This window comes from Bos indicus x Bos taurus, chromosome 11 (genome assembly GCF_003369695.1).
Source record: "Bos indicus x Bos taurus breed Angus x Brahman F1 hybrid chromosome 11, Bos_hybrid_MaternalHap_v2.0, whole genome shotgun sequence".
Taxonomy (NCBI): domain Eukaryota; kingdom Metazoa; phylum Chordata; class Mammalia; order Artiodactyla; family Bovidae; genus Bos; species Bos indicus x Bos taurus.
This window is the reverse complement of record NC_040086.1, coordinates 71,483,451-71,496,823: the sequence shown is the minus strand read 5'-3', so window position 1 is coordinate 71,496,823 and position 13,373 is coordinate 71,483,451. Positions and strand designations below refer to the sequence as shown.

At 39.2% G+C, this 13,373-nt stretch overlaps 1 protein-coding gene and 1 pseudogene across 4 annotated transcripts in view; both read left to right on the top strand.

The window, feature by feature from the left end:
- Nucleotides 1-13,373, top strand: part of BABAM2 (BRISC and BRCA1 A complex member 2) — a 478,108-nt gene that overhangs the window by 63,994 nt on the left and 400,741 nt on the right. The window lies entirely within an intron of this gene.
- On the top strand, nt 436-1,309 carry LOC113901431 (annotated as a pseudogene).

Here is a 13,373-nt window from a genome sequence, read left to right as displayed (position 1 = left end):
CACACACACACACACCAAAATGCATCAAAGACCTAAGTATACAAGACACAAATATGAAACTCCTGGGAGAAAAACTAGAGGGAAGGCTTCAGGATATTAGATTTGATGTTTCATAACAAGCACAGGCAGAAAAATAGATAAATAAATTTTGTCAAAATTCAGAATGTTTTTGTATCAAAGAAATTATCAAGAGACTCAAAAGACAATCCACAGAAAGGGGAAAAAAACTTTGCAAATTGTATTTCCAATAAAATTGAATAGCATGGAACTTCCTGGAAACACCCTAAAAATCTAATTTTCAAATTGCTTGATTCACCAAGGTCTCTTGGTGATCTTTATTTTTTATTCTTTAATATGTTCATAATTAAACTTTTGATTATCCCTGCCTAGTGAAAAAAAAACCAAAAACATAACCGTGACTGGAAGAGCTGAAGCATGGCTGGGGAGTGGGGCTGGGTGGGCACAAGCCAGAAGTCAGGGTGATGGGACTGGAACCCTCTGAGCCATCTTTAGAGGTGTTGGGTAGCAGCATCATATAGTGGTGAGTATGCAGGTTTTTCAGCTGGTGAGGTCTGAGTTTGAATCCTGACTTTACTGCTTAGTAGCTTATGACCTTTGGCAACTTACATACCCTTTCCGTGCTTTTTCTTACACAGGGATGATGTTAATAATTATTAGGTAGTTATGAGAAGGCTTGTGGAGCCCAAGGTGCTGCTATGGCTTCCAGTGGGGCTGATGTGAACATTTTTGGCTGGGCAAATGAAGCTCCTGAAATGCCAGATTACATGGATGATTGGCTTGAGGGCATCTACTGCCTCATCACTGATAGGAATGCTTTTCGAAAGAACTTAGTTTGGGACTTTTTGCTGTGGGAATGTGGCTCTCCAGGAGTTTGAGTGACATTGATCTAATGGTACCTCAGCTTGGGGTGTAGCCAAAAAAGCACATAGAACCTCTGTGCTGTACTCGAACCTTCTAGAAACAGAGCCTCCAGTCTATGAGTGTCACAAGAACTTGCCCAGAGGGGCACCTTTCCTCCTCTGCCTGATTTGCTTTCTCCACAGAGTCTACTCAGAATACCATTCTCTGGTCAGCAGTCAGGTTTCAGCTACAGTGTTGTTTTCTGTAAAGTTCTGTACGTGGTTTCTAAGTTTCTGTAGGGAATTATCTTTGCTCCTGTCCTGTGGAATGACCTAATGGTATTTTAACAAATACGTGAAATAAAGACTACTCATAAAATAATTATAGAGATGAAATGAGATAACTTATGTAAAGCACTTAGAGTAACTTGGTCATAGTGCTCAGTAAATGGTAGCAACTATTATATTACTATTGTTATGTTACATATAGTATATATATATTTTTCATAGTTTATATATTATATATATTTATTATTTCACTGTATTATTGTTGTTTGGTAGTTGGTAGAGTCACACTGGCATTCCAGAATCAGGGACTCTGTGAAGAGTGAGTGTCCATGTGAGTGGTATAAAGGAGGATAATAAAACCCAGGTGATTTGAGCAAGCTAAGAACTCACACATGTATAACAGAGATCAGAAATCATAGAGCAGAAAAGCACAGGAAAGCCAGAGACTTTTGTTTCTAGGGTAACTTTCTGTAACTTTCTATCTTGTTCATTGCTTTTTGGAGTTCTATGGAGGGAGGAAAAAGTGTGGCTAACTGAGACCCAGCAGGGGGATATATTCATTTGGAATATTTGATTATGTTGAAGAATGGATGGGTGTGAAGATACAAACTTTTTTTTTTTTTTTAAGCAGATGGAGCCTAACAGTTTTAAACAGCTGTTAGAGACTGAACATTACTTGTCCTGAGCAGAGACAGCAACAGTTTTTAGCAGAGGGTTAATAAGCCTGCCTAGCAAGGCCTGTTAAGATGGTGTGCAGGCTAGATTAGGGAGCTCTGTTGGAGGGTGGAGAGTTAGTGTGGGGAGTGGGTGGATGGTGGTGAGGATATTACAGAGCAGATCTTTGGCCACGGTTCAGGGTGCTTATCGGGAGAGGGCAATGGCAACCCACTCCAGTACTGTTGCCTGGAGAATCCCATGGATGGAGGAGCCTGGTAGGCTGCCATCCATGGGGTCGCTAACGGTCGGACACGACTGAGCGACTTCACTTTCACTTTCCACTTTCATGCATTGGAGAAGGAAATGGCAACCCACTCCAGTGTTCTTGCCTGGAGAATCCCATGGACGGAGAGGCCTAGTGGGCTGAGGTCCATGTGGTCGCACAGAGTCAGACACGACTGAAGTGACTTAGCAGCAGCAGCAGCAGGGTGCTTATCTAGGTACCGAAGCATCTAGAAACCTAGTGAACGGTGCATGGTGTTGATGTTTTGAGTGCTGTCACCATGTTCAGGTAATCCTCTAGGAATTAGTCCTTGAGCTGTTTTAACCATTAGAAGCACATCCTCCTCTGCCCCAGCCCCATACTCTGTACTTGTCTAAGATCTTTGTCCTGAGCAGCCTGCTTCTGATCATAATAGTATACTGCTGCTGCTATTGCTGCTAAGTCACTTCAGTCATGTCTGACTCTGTGCGACCCCGTAGATGGCAGCCCACCAGGCTCCCCCGTCCCTGGGATTCTCCAGGCAAGAACACTGGAGTGGGTTGCCATTTCCTTCTCCAATGCATGCAAGTGAAAAGTGAAAGTGAAGTCGCTCAGTCGTGTCCGACTCTTAGCGACCCCATGGACTGCAGCCCACCAGGCTCCTCCATCCATGGGATTTTCCAGGCAAGAGTACTGGAGTGGGGTGCTATTGCCTTCTCCGATAATAGTATACTACAGTAATATAAATAATGTCAATGAAACAGTTAATGGGTCTTTTTAATGTTTCAAAGAGCTGTCATTTATTTTATATTTTGTACTTAGGATTTTTGGGGAAAAAGTCAGAGTGGTGATACTGTCTTTGACCCAGTGAACTCTGCCATCACTAGCCTTGGGAACTTTTGCTAGGATTCCACAGTCTTCCCACAGAGTCTGGGGTGGTGAGTGCTAGGATAAATCTGAGTCTGGAGTTTTAGATGATTGTTAGTCTTGGGCTTTTCGTGCGTTATAGTGACTTCATTTCAGGGTGGCTTCTTTTGGGTAAGGGGAATAAGTAGAGGGAAGTAGCCAATTTAATGTGCGAAGGAAAGAACAGAAGATTCATTTAGTCAGTTCCTGGCTCTACTTTGTATTGTTCAAGGGAACAAAAAAATCACTCCTACCCTTATTTTTGTCCTCTGTGTTATGTGCAATTTTAAGGTAGTATTTTTTGACTAGTTTTTGTTTAATTAAAATGAAAAATTTGTAAATTGCTTGATTAAAGTGAGGCTCTTTCAATACATGCTAATAGGCACATCAGTTTGTTTTAGGGCTCCAATTAAGTGTTCCTGTGCCATCACTTACATGTTAAAGGACCCCTTATGTCCAAGTAACACAGCCCCCTTTTTAAGCTTCCATGTTGTTTGAATTATCTTGCTTTTTGATGCCATGGTCTTGAGAAATAATTTTGTAATTTTCCTTTCCAGGGCCACATTTCCTGAGTCATTTAGTTATCTTTCTAATGGCATGTTATGAAAGTTGTTTTTCCCATTGACCTTGCTTCTCTTGACTTTTTGAAAAACGTATCCCTTTTGTTTTCTGAAAAGGTTTTTTATCTCAAACTTGGCTCTTGCCAACTTATTGATAAGAGATCTTGAATCAAGTAGAAGTTTTGGGAAACATTTTGATGTTCTACCATTAAGTAGATATACTGTCCTCAGAAAAATTGCTTGTTTCATCTGTAGACACATTTGTAGCCTGCTAACACTTCTTCAGTTAAAAAGGATTATTTAAAAATTTTTGTGTTTCAGTAAAGTATGAACATGTAGGTTCAATTTGGGACTTAGCACATACTTTGTTTTTAATGTGGTGAAATATACATAACATACATTTACCATTTTCACCATTTTTAAGTGTACAGTTCAGTGTCATTACATACTTTCACATTAAACAAGAGCTGCCCATTCCGCCCTTCCCTCGGCCTTGGCAGTCACCATTTTATTTTTTGTCTTTGAATCTTACCACTTGAGGTACCTCATGTAAGTGAACTCAGGAAGAATCTGTCTTTTTGTATCTGGCTTATCTCAGTTAGCATAATGTCTTCAAGTTTTACCCATAGCATGTGTCAAATTTTTCTTTTTTTTGGCTTCATCTTGAGGATCTTAGTTCTTATAGGATCTTAGTTCTCTGGTTAGGGATAGAACCTGGGCCCTTAGCAGTGAGAGTGCAGAGTTCTTACCTGGAAATTCCCAAGATTTTCTTCATTTTTAAGGCTGAATATATTTCATTGCATGTATATGCCACATTTTGTTTATCCACTCTTTCATAGATGGACATTTAGGTTGCTTCTATCTTTTGGCTATTGTGAGTAATGCTGCTATAAACATGGGAGTACAAACATCTGTTTGAGTCCCTATTTTCAGTTTGGGAATATACCCAGAAGTGGAAGTTCTGGATTATATGATAATTTTATGTTATCACCATACTGGTTTCCATAGTGTGCTTTATGTTCAGTCACTCAGTGGTGTCTGACTCTTTGCGACCCCGTGGACTGTAACCTTCCAGGCTCCTCTATCCATGGAATTTTCCAGGCAAGAATAGTGGAATGGGACACCATTTCCTCCTCCAGAGGACCTTCTAGCCAAGGCATCACACTGGTGTCTCTTGTGTCTCCTGCTTGGCAGGTGACTCTTTACCACTAGCGCCACCTGACTGTTCCCACAGTGGCTGCTGCCTTCTGCATTGCCCCTAATGCACAGGATTCCAGTTTTTCCACACCCTCACCAACACTTGTTGGTTTTTAGAAAAAAAATTTTTTAAATAATTTCCAAATGTATATGAAGTGGTATCTCATTATGGCTTTGATTTGCATCTCCTCAGTGATGTTGAGTATCTTTTCATATGCTTATTGGCTATTTTATATATCTTCTTTGGAGACATGTCTGTTCAAGTCCTTTGCCTATTTACATTTTTTCATTGATGTTGTCTAGGAGTTTTTTATGTATTCTAGATATCAAATTCCTTATCAGATATTTGATTTGTGAATATCTTCTCCCACTCCAGGGGTTGCCTTTTCACTCAGTTGACAATATCCTTTGATGCATGAAGTTTTTACTTTTGTTGAAGTTGAGCTTATCTGTTTTTTCTTTTGTTGCGTGTTCTTTTGGTGTTGTATCCAAGAATTTTTTTTTTCTCTTTTAAACCAAGAAGTTATTGCAGAATCCAGTGTCATGAAGTGTTACCCCTGTGTTTTCTTCTAAGAGCTTTATCATCTTAGCTCTTGTAATTAGGTCTTTGATCCATTTTGAGTTTTGAATTAAATATTTTAGGGTATGGCGTAAGATTAGGGTTCAACTTATGTTTTTCTTTGCCCATGCATATCCAGTTTTCCCAACACTGTTGAAAAGACAATCTTTTCCCTATTAAATGCTTTTGGTACTATTGTTGAAAATCATTTGATTATATATTCAAGGGATTATTTCTGGGCTCTCTGTTCTGTTTAGTTGGTCTGTATGTCTGTCTTTATGCCAGTACCACACTCTTGAGTCCTATAGCTTTGTATTAAGTTTTTTTTTTTTTTTTCTGGCTTAATTCAATCTGTATTAAGTTTTGAAGTTGGAAAGTATGAGACCTTCAACTTTGTTCTCCTTTTTCAGGATTGTGTTGGGTATTTGTGAATCCCTTGAGTTCCCATTTGAGTTTTAGGATAGCATTTTCTGTTTCTGCAAAAAATGTCATTGAGATTTTGATAGAGATTGTGTTGAATGTATAGATTGCTTTGGATAATATCAATATTTTAACAATAGTAAGTCTTCAGTGAACATAGAATGTCTTCATTTATCTGTGCCTTTAATCTCTTTCAGAAATGTTTTTTTAGTTTTGAGTATTCAAGTCTTTTGCACCCTGGTTAAGTTTATTCTTAGGTATTTTATTCTTTTGATACTATTATAAATGGGTTTGTTTTTGTAATTTCCTTTCCAGATTATTTATTGTTAATATATGGAGCTGTAACTGAATTTTGTGTGTTACTTATGTATTCTGCAACTTTGATGAATTTATTTATTAGTTCTAACAGCTTTTTTTCTGGTGGAATCTTTAGGGTTTTCTAAATGTATGACCTTGTCGTGTGCAAACAGAGGTAGTTTGCTTCTTTTTCAGTATGGATGCCTTTTATTTCTCTTTCTTGCCTAACTTCTCTAGTTAGGACTTTCAGTACTATTTTGAATAGAAGTGGTGAAAGCAGGCATCCTTGTCTTGTTCCTGACCTTAGAGAAAAGGCTATTAGTCTTTCACCATTTTTTTTCCCCTTCAATTTATGCTTTGATTTAAGTCTTTGGCCGAGAAGGCAAACTAAATTAAATACTGTGAGGAAAGCTACAACAGTACTGAAGTTGTGAACTTATTTTTGAACTGTAAATTATTATGAAACTAGCTTCTGTAAAAGAGGCTGCCCTGATTTATTATTAGCCAGAATAATAGCAAGGGGAACACCTTCATAGTTTTACAAACAGTTGAGGTTCTTAAAACTCAAAGAGGCTTTTTTTACCTTTCAGTCTGTGCAAGCACATAGGTTTGTGTCCACACTGTATTTTTAGCTTTATGGTGTAAATGTGGCTGAGAACATACTGTTCTGTGTAGGACTGAGGGATACAGTCAGGAAAAATAGAGGGGATGAATGTGTTGACAATTTGGGCTGCATATGAGTGGCTTTTAGTGGACTTCTGTCTATAAAATAGTCACAACAATAGTAGCAACAATAGTAGCAATAATAGTAACAATAATCTTGGGTAGGCAAGTTAGGTATATAATCTCTTGCACATCACATCACTGCATAAGGTGTAGATATTAGCATCCTCTTGTTACAGGTGAGGAAGCAGTCCTGAGAGGTCAAGGTAAGGGTCTCAAGCTGTTACATGGCAGAACCAGGATTTGACACTAAGTCTCTGATTTTACAGCCCTTTTGCTTTCCCCTGAATTTGTTGTTTTTGTTTGATTTTAGTTATGCCACCATATCTTTAGTATGGACCTTGATTCATTGTGGTACCAAGAACGTACCAGGTGATAAATGAAGGTACTGCATATATTTTCTTTGGTTGGTTAATTTGAACTCTGAGGTGATGTCACTTGTCTCGCCTTCTCCTTTCTTAGCTCTGTCTGTCTGTGCTTGCTTCTCTTTAAAGGCTAGAGAGGGCTGTGCTGAAATTGAGTCAGGCCTTTGTGTCAGCGCTTCTTTAGAGGGAGTGGAGAGCCTGTTATCAATACACTTGCTTCTAGCTAGAATAGAAGCCCTTTAATTGAGAATTAGTGACCTAGAAAATACTGTTCCTTGTTATTATTACTGTATTAGTGTAGACCAGGCTGGGATTGGTTAACTCAAGCAACTTTATATTGAGCATGTACATGCTAAGTCCCTTCAGCTATGTGTCTTACTCTGTGTGACCCTATGCACTATAGCCCACCAGGCTCCTCTGTCCATGGAATTTCTCAGGCAAGAATACTGGAATGGATTGCCGTTTCCTTCTCCAGGGGATCTCTCCCCAACCCAGGAATTGAACCCTTGTCTCTGGTGTCTCCTGACGAGACGAGTCTTTGCCGCTAAGGCGAGTCTTTGCCACTAGCGCCACCTAGGAAGCCCCAAAGTGTTAGTCTCAGTCTGACTCTGCCACCTCATAGACTATAGGCCACTAGGCTCTTCCGTCCATGGGATTCTCCAGGCAAGAATACTAGAGTGGGTAGCCATTCCCTTCTCCAGGGGATCTTCCTCACCCAGGGATCAAACCTAGGGCTCCTGCATTACAGGCAGATTCTTTACCATCTGAGCCACCAGGGAAGCCCTCTTATATTGAGCAGTAAGGACAGTAATATGATAAGAGCTGTTATCATTAATAATGCTATCATTACAAGTGCTTTGAAAGATATTATCACATTTGATCCTTACAATAATCTCTTAAGGCAAGTGAGGTAATTGAGAGATTCAAGTAAGTTAAGTGACTTGTTCAGGATCATCTAGCTAGATGATACCATCAAAAGCAGGTCTCGCCTCATTTTCTCCATTACAGGATCTGCCTTTTTGCTAATTTCAAGCATATATATATATACACACACACATACACACACTCAGACACACATAAACTTGAAATAAATGTATATACACACATGTATTTGTTGCCTCAGAGAAGGCAGGCTTCTCATCTGGCATCACAGCTGTGTCCTCAGTGCCTAGAATAGGACCCAGCCCAGTAGAGGAGCATTAAGTATAAAGCTGGGAATCTGAGAGTGGATTTCATGGTTCCAGGTTCAGAACCACATCACAGTTGTCTCCTGGGGTAAACAAGGTAAGTCATTAGGATCTTGAGGTTCTAATGATCCATGAGGGCATCATGGGTCAAAAAAGTGGCTAGTTGTTGCTACTGCTCACTTCTCCTGGACATTAAAGTTTTAAGCTCATTGATTTAAAAAACTTTTATTGAAGTATGGAATACATTCAGAAGACTACACTTAATCAAATGTGAATATAACTGTGAATTTTCACAAACTGAACACATTTGTGTAATCAGCATCCCCCAAAACAGAACATTACCAGCTCCTTAGACATCCTCCTGGCGCTCTTCCTTCTCCATCACACACAAAACTACTATCCTGCCCTCTAAAAGCATAGATTAGTTTTGCTTTTTTTAAAAAAAAATTTTGGTACAAGTAGGATTTATATTCCACAAGATACCATTTTGTGTCTGGTTTCTTTTGTTCAATGTTACATTTGTAAGATTCTACATTGTGGTGGGTATATTGATTCTCCTGGCTGAGCAAAGAGTATTCCATTATTTGAACACATCTGTTTATCTCTTTGGCTGTTGGAGGATATTTGGGTAGCTCCTTGTTTCTGTCTTTTAAAAAAAAAAATTATTTAATTTTTGGCTCTGCTGGGTCTTCCTTGCGACATGGGCTTTTCTCTAATTACAGTGACCGGGGGTGCTCTCTAGTTGCTGTGTATGGGCTTCTCTTTGCAGTGGCCCCTCTTGTTGTGGAGCACAGGCTGTAGCGCTAGTGGGCTTCAGTAGTTGTGGCGCTCAGGCTTAGTTGCTCCGCCACATGTGGGATCTTCCCAAACCAGGAATCGAACCTGTGTCTCCTGCATTGGCAGGCCGATTCTTTACCACTGTGCCACCAGGGAAGCTCCTAGTTTTGTCTTTTGTGAATAGTGCTGATGTAGACATTCTGGTACATGTCTTTTGGTGAATGTGTATAAACATGTTTGAATCCTCCAGATTTTAAATTAAGAACTGTTCATTAAGTAGAATAGATATTTAAAAATGATTTCCATTTCATATTGTATCTAAATAAGGGAGGAGGTTATGGAGGGAAAAAAGAAGGGCTGGAAAGGAGGCAGAAGGACAATATGGGGAGATTAAATTGGGAGAGGGAAAGATCAGAGAGAAGAAAGGGTGAAGAAAACCAGAGGCCAGTATCCAGACATTGAGAAGGGTTCCTATGTAAAGGGAGCTACTGAAACAGACCCCTAACCCAACCTTGAGTGTGGACTTCAAGGTTACTTTACTTCTTTTTTATTTTTTTCAAGGAAATTAAAAAATTTTTTAAAATTATTTTTATTTGTAGGATAATTGGTTTATAATATTGTGTTGGTTTGCGATACATCAACATGAATCAGCCATAGGTATACATATGCCCCCTCCCTCTTGAAATTCATCTCTTTTTAGTCTCATCAACTCTTCTCAGAGGCTATTTGATTTCGTCTACCCATTTCCCTCCATCTACGTTGTCAGCATCAACTCTTATCTAACTAGTCTCTTCATAAGTGCTCTAGGTCTTCTCTGTAATTCTAATGAATTTAAGTTAAAAATAAAAAATAGATCCTGTGACTCATTCAGAATTATTGAACAGCTTCCCTTTGCTCTTAGAATAAAATCTCCAAATGCTCATTGATTTGCCATGTGGTTGGGCTCCTCTCCCCTGTTCTGCCTTATCTTGTGTTGCTTTCCTCCTTGTTCCCTTCCCTGAGCTTCGCTGACCTCTCTGTTCCCAGAAGGCCCCAGACCCTTTTCCAGGTGGGGCTTTTGCTCACCTTCTTCCTTTTTCTGATTCATTCTTTGCCATTACTGATTATCTGATTTTTGTAATGCTTTAGATTTATCTTGCATGCAGCTTTTTTTAGTTTCAGAGGAGTCCCCCAGCCCCTGTCTGAATTAGATCTCCTGGCTGTGTTCTTCTGTAACATGTTATTTTAGCACTTACTGCCATTTGAAATTATGTGCACAGCTGATTATTTAATGCTGTGTCTTGCCAGACTTTTAGCTCTATGAGGGCAGGCACCATGCCTGTTTGTTCAAAACTTAAAACCCTGCAGATGGCACAAAGTAGGTGCTTGGTAAATACTTGTTGAAGCTCTAAGAAACTGTGCTGTGAGTGGAGTAATCTCAGTGGCTCACCTCTGGGAAGTATTGCTTGTACTGTCAAAGTGCCACTAAAGGAATGTTGATCAGGACTGAATGCCAAGTAGGTTAAGTGTCAGTCTACAGCATAACAGGTACTGTATGACTGTGTTATACCTGCATGCATGTGTAAACAGGTACTATATGACTGTGTATACCTGCATGCATGTGTGCGTCCTAATTTGCTCAGTTGTGTCCGACTGTCTTCGACCCTATGGACTGTAGTTCACCAGGCTCCTCTATCCATGCAATGCTCCAGGCAAGAGTGTACTGGCATGGGTTGCCATGCCCTCTCCAGGGGATCTTCCTGACCCAAGCATTGAACCTGGGTCTCCTGCATTGCAGGCGGATTCTTTACTGCTGAGCCTTCAGGGAAGCCCTTATGTATACCTGTGAATTTCTAAGTGTACACAGGAAGTTTTGGAAGGATATTAAACAAACTTTTTTCAGTGTTTAACTTAGGAAAGGGAAGGAGTGTGAGCAGTAAAGGGATTCTTGGTACTTTCATTTCCATATTATTGTAGTTTTTTAAATAGTAAAAGATTTTTTTTTTTTGCTTGTGTTTATTTTTAAAAAAAGGTAGATTTGGCTTAAGAACAGTTTCTGCTGTAGGAGCCCAGTGGGATGAGACAGTAGCAGGAGATATTTGTCTTAGTATTAAGAAATGGAACTTGAGGAAGAATGAAGTTCTAGAAAAAGCGTATTTTTCACTTTTTGCTTTTCCTGGTGTAGGTTTATCATCAGGATTATTGTGTGAGTATATATTTTATATTGTAATAATGACAGAACTTTCAGTAGTATTCCTGGAAAGAATATAAAATTTGTTTTATTGTGAATTGAACAGTGGATTCAGAGCTCTAAATAGACAATATCTTTTTGTATATCTGCCTGTCTTTTACCATAAAGAAATGGGTGATAAATGTATTTAGCATTTGTGAATAGTATAAAGCTCTCTTTTCATTGGCTTTCTTTGTCTTCAGTAAATCCATGAGGAATGTTTTTATAATCATCCCTTAAAATTTATGTGTATATATTTTAAAAACATGTGAGGACATAAGTCTCAGAGAGGTTAAGCAACTCATTCAGGGTTACTTAGCTGATAAGTGGTGGAGGATAGGACTGGATCCCGGGTCTTCTTTATCAGATGTTATTTATTTTTCATGAAAGCATTGGCCAGAAAAAGATAAAAATCACTTATTAATACAGTATGCTGGGGAACAGGTGTTTTGACCATCTACATTTGTGAAACATCTTTATATATGACACTAAGAAAACCCATTTACTGGATAGATTTTAGAAATTGTTAGACAGTTGAGACTAAAACTTAAACATCAGAAAGAGGTCAGTAGTTGAAGTTATTCAGAAAAAGCTGTCTGAAATAACATTTTCTAGGCAATAAGTTACTACAAATGAGCTAGCTCTCAGCATTTTAGATAATTTGACAAGAGTTTGTAGATGTCTACAAATCAAAATGACTATGGGGAGAGAATATAATTTTATAGTTGAAACTGGAGCAGAAGTTAAAAACATGTAGTTTTTTTTATTAAGACTGTCACTGATTCATTCTTTGACCTAAATCTCAGACTCCTTCGTAGTTCCTTTTTTTTTTTTCTTTTGCTTTTTACCATTATTCAGGTTATTGAACAGTTGGAAGCTTAAGTGATATTGCAAATCTTAACTAAAAGTATGTAATTATTGGCATCCTGGAATTTTCTTATAGTACAGCCTTGTATATTTATTCAACTTTTCCTCAGAGTAGTATTGATCATATTTTTGTGTAATATAAATATCTTCGGGAATTGTTTGTTCTTGGCAGGTTTTTATAACTACAGCAGTTCCCCTCCTCTCCTCACTTTATCCACGAGAGATACGTTCCAGAAACCCCCAGTGATGCCTGAAACTACAGATAGTACTGAACTCTACATATATGGTTTTCTTTCTCTACATACAGATTTATGATAAAGTTTAATTTATAAATTAGTCACAATAAGAGATTAACAACAATAATAACATAGACCAGTTATAACAATGGGGCTTCTTGGGTAGCTGAAACCGTAAAGAATCTGCCTGCAACGCAGGAGACCTGGGTTGAATCCCTGGGTCTGGCATATCCCCTGGAGAAGGGCATGGCAACCCGCTCCAGTATTTTAGCCTGGAGAATTCCATGGACAGAGGAGACTGGTGGGCTATAGTCCATGGACTCGCAAAGAGTAGGACACGATTGAGCAACTAACAAACACACACAGTTATAAAATATACTATAAAAAGTTGATGCTTTTGAACTGTGGTGTTGGAGAAGACTCTTGAGAGTCCCTTGGACTTCAAGGAGATCCAACCTGTCCATCCTAAAGGAAATCATTCCTGAATATTCATTGGAAGGACTGATGCTGAAGCTGAAGATCCCAATACTTTGGCCACCTGATGTGAAGAACTGACTGTTTGGAAAAGACGCTGATACTGGGAAAGATTGAAGGCGGGAGGAGAAGGGGACAACAGAGGATGAGATGGTTGAATGGTATCACTGACTCAGAGGACATGAGTTTGAATAAACTCTGGGAGTTGGTGATGGACAGGGAGGCCTGGCATGCAGTCCATGGGGTCGCAAAGAGTCGGACACGACTGAGCAACTGAACTGAACTGAACTGCAAATTAAGTGCCTGCAGTGTGTCTCTCAGGATATATTGTGAGCACCCTTTTTCATCTTAGGATGATGTGAGACAATAAAATGCCAGCATGATTAGGTGAATTGAGGTGAATGATGTAGGAATTGTGACTTGGTGTTAGCTTCTCACGACCTTACCATTTGTCAGAAGGAGGATCATGTGCTTGGGGTGATCCTGGATCATTGAATCCTGACAATGTCAGTGACTGGATGTCAGGAGC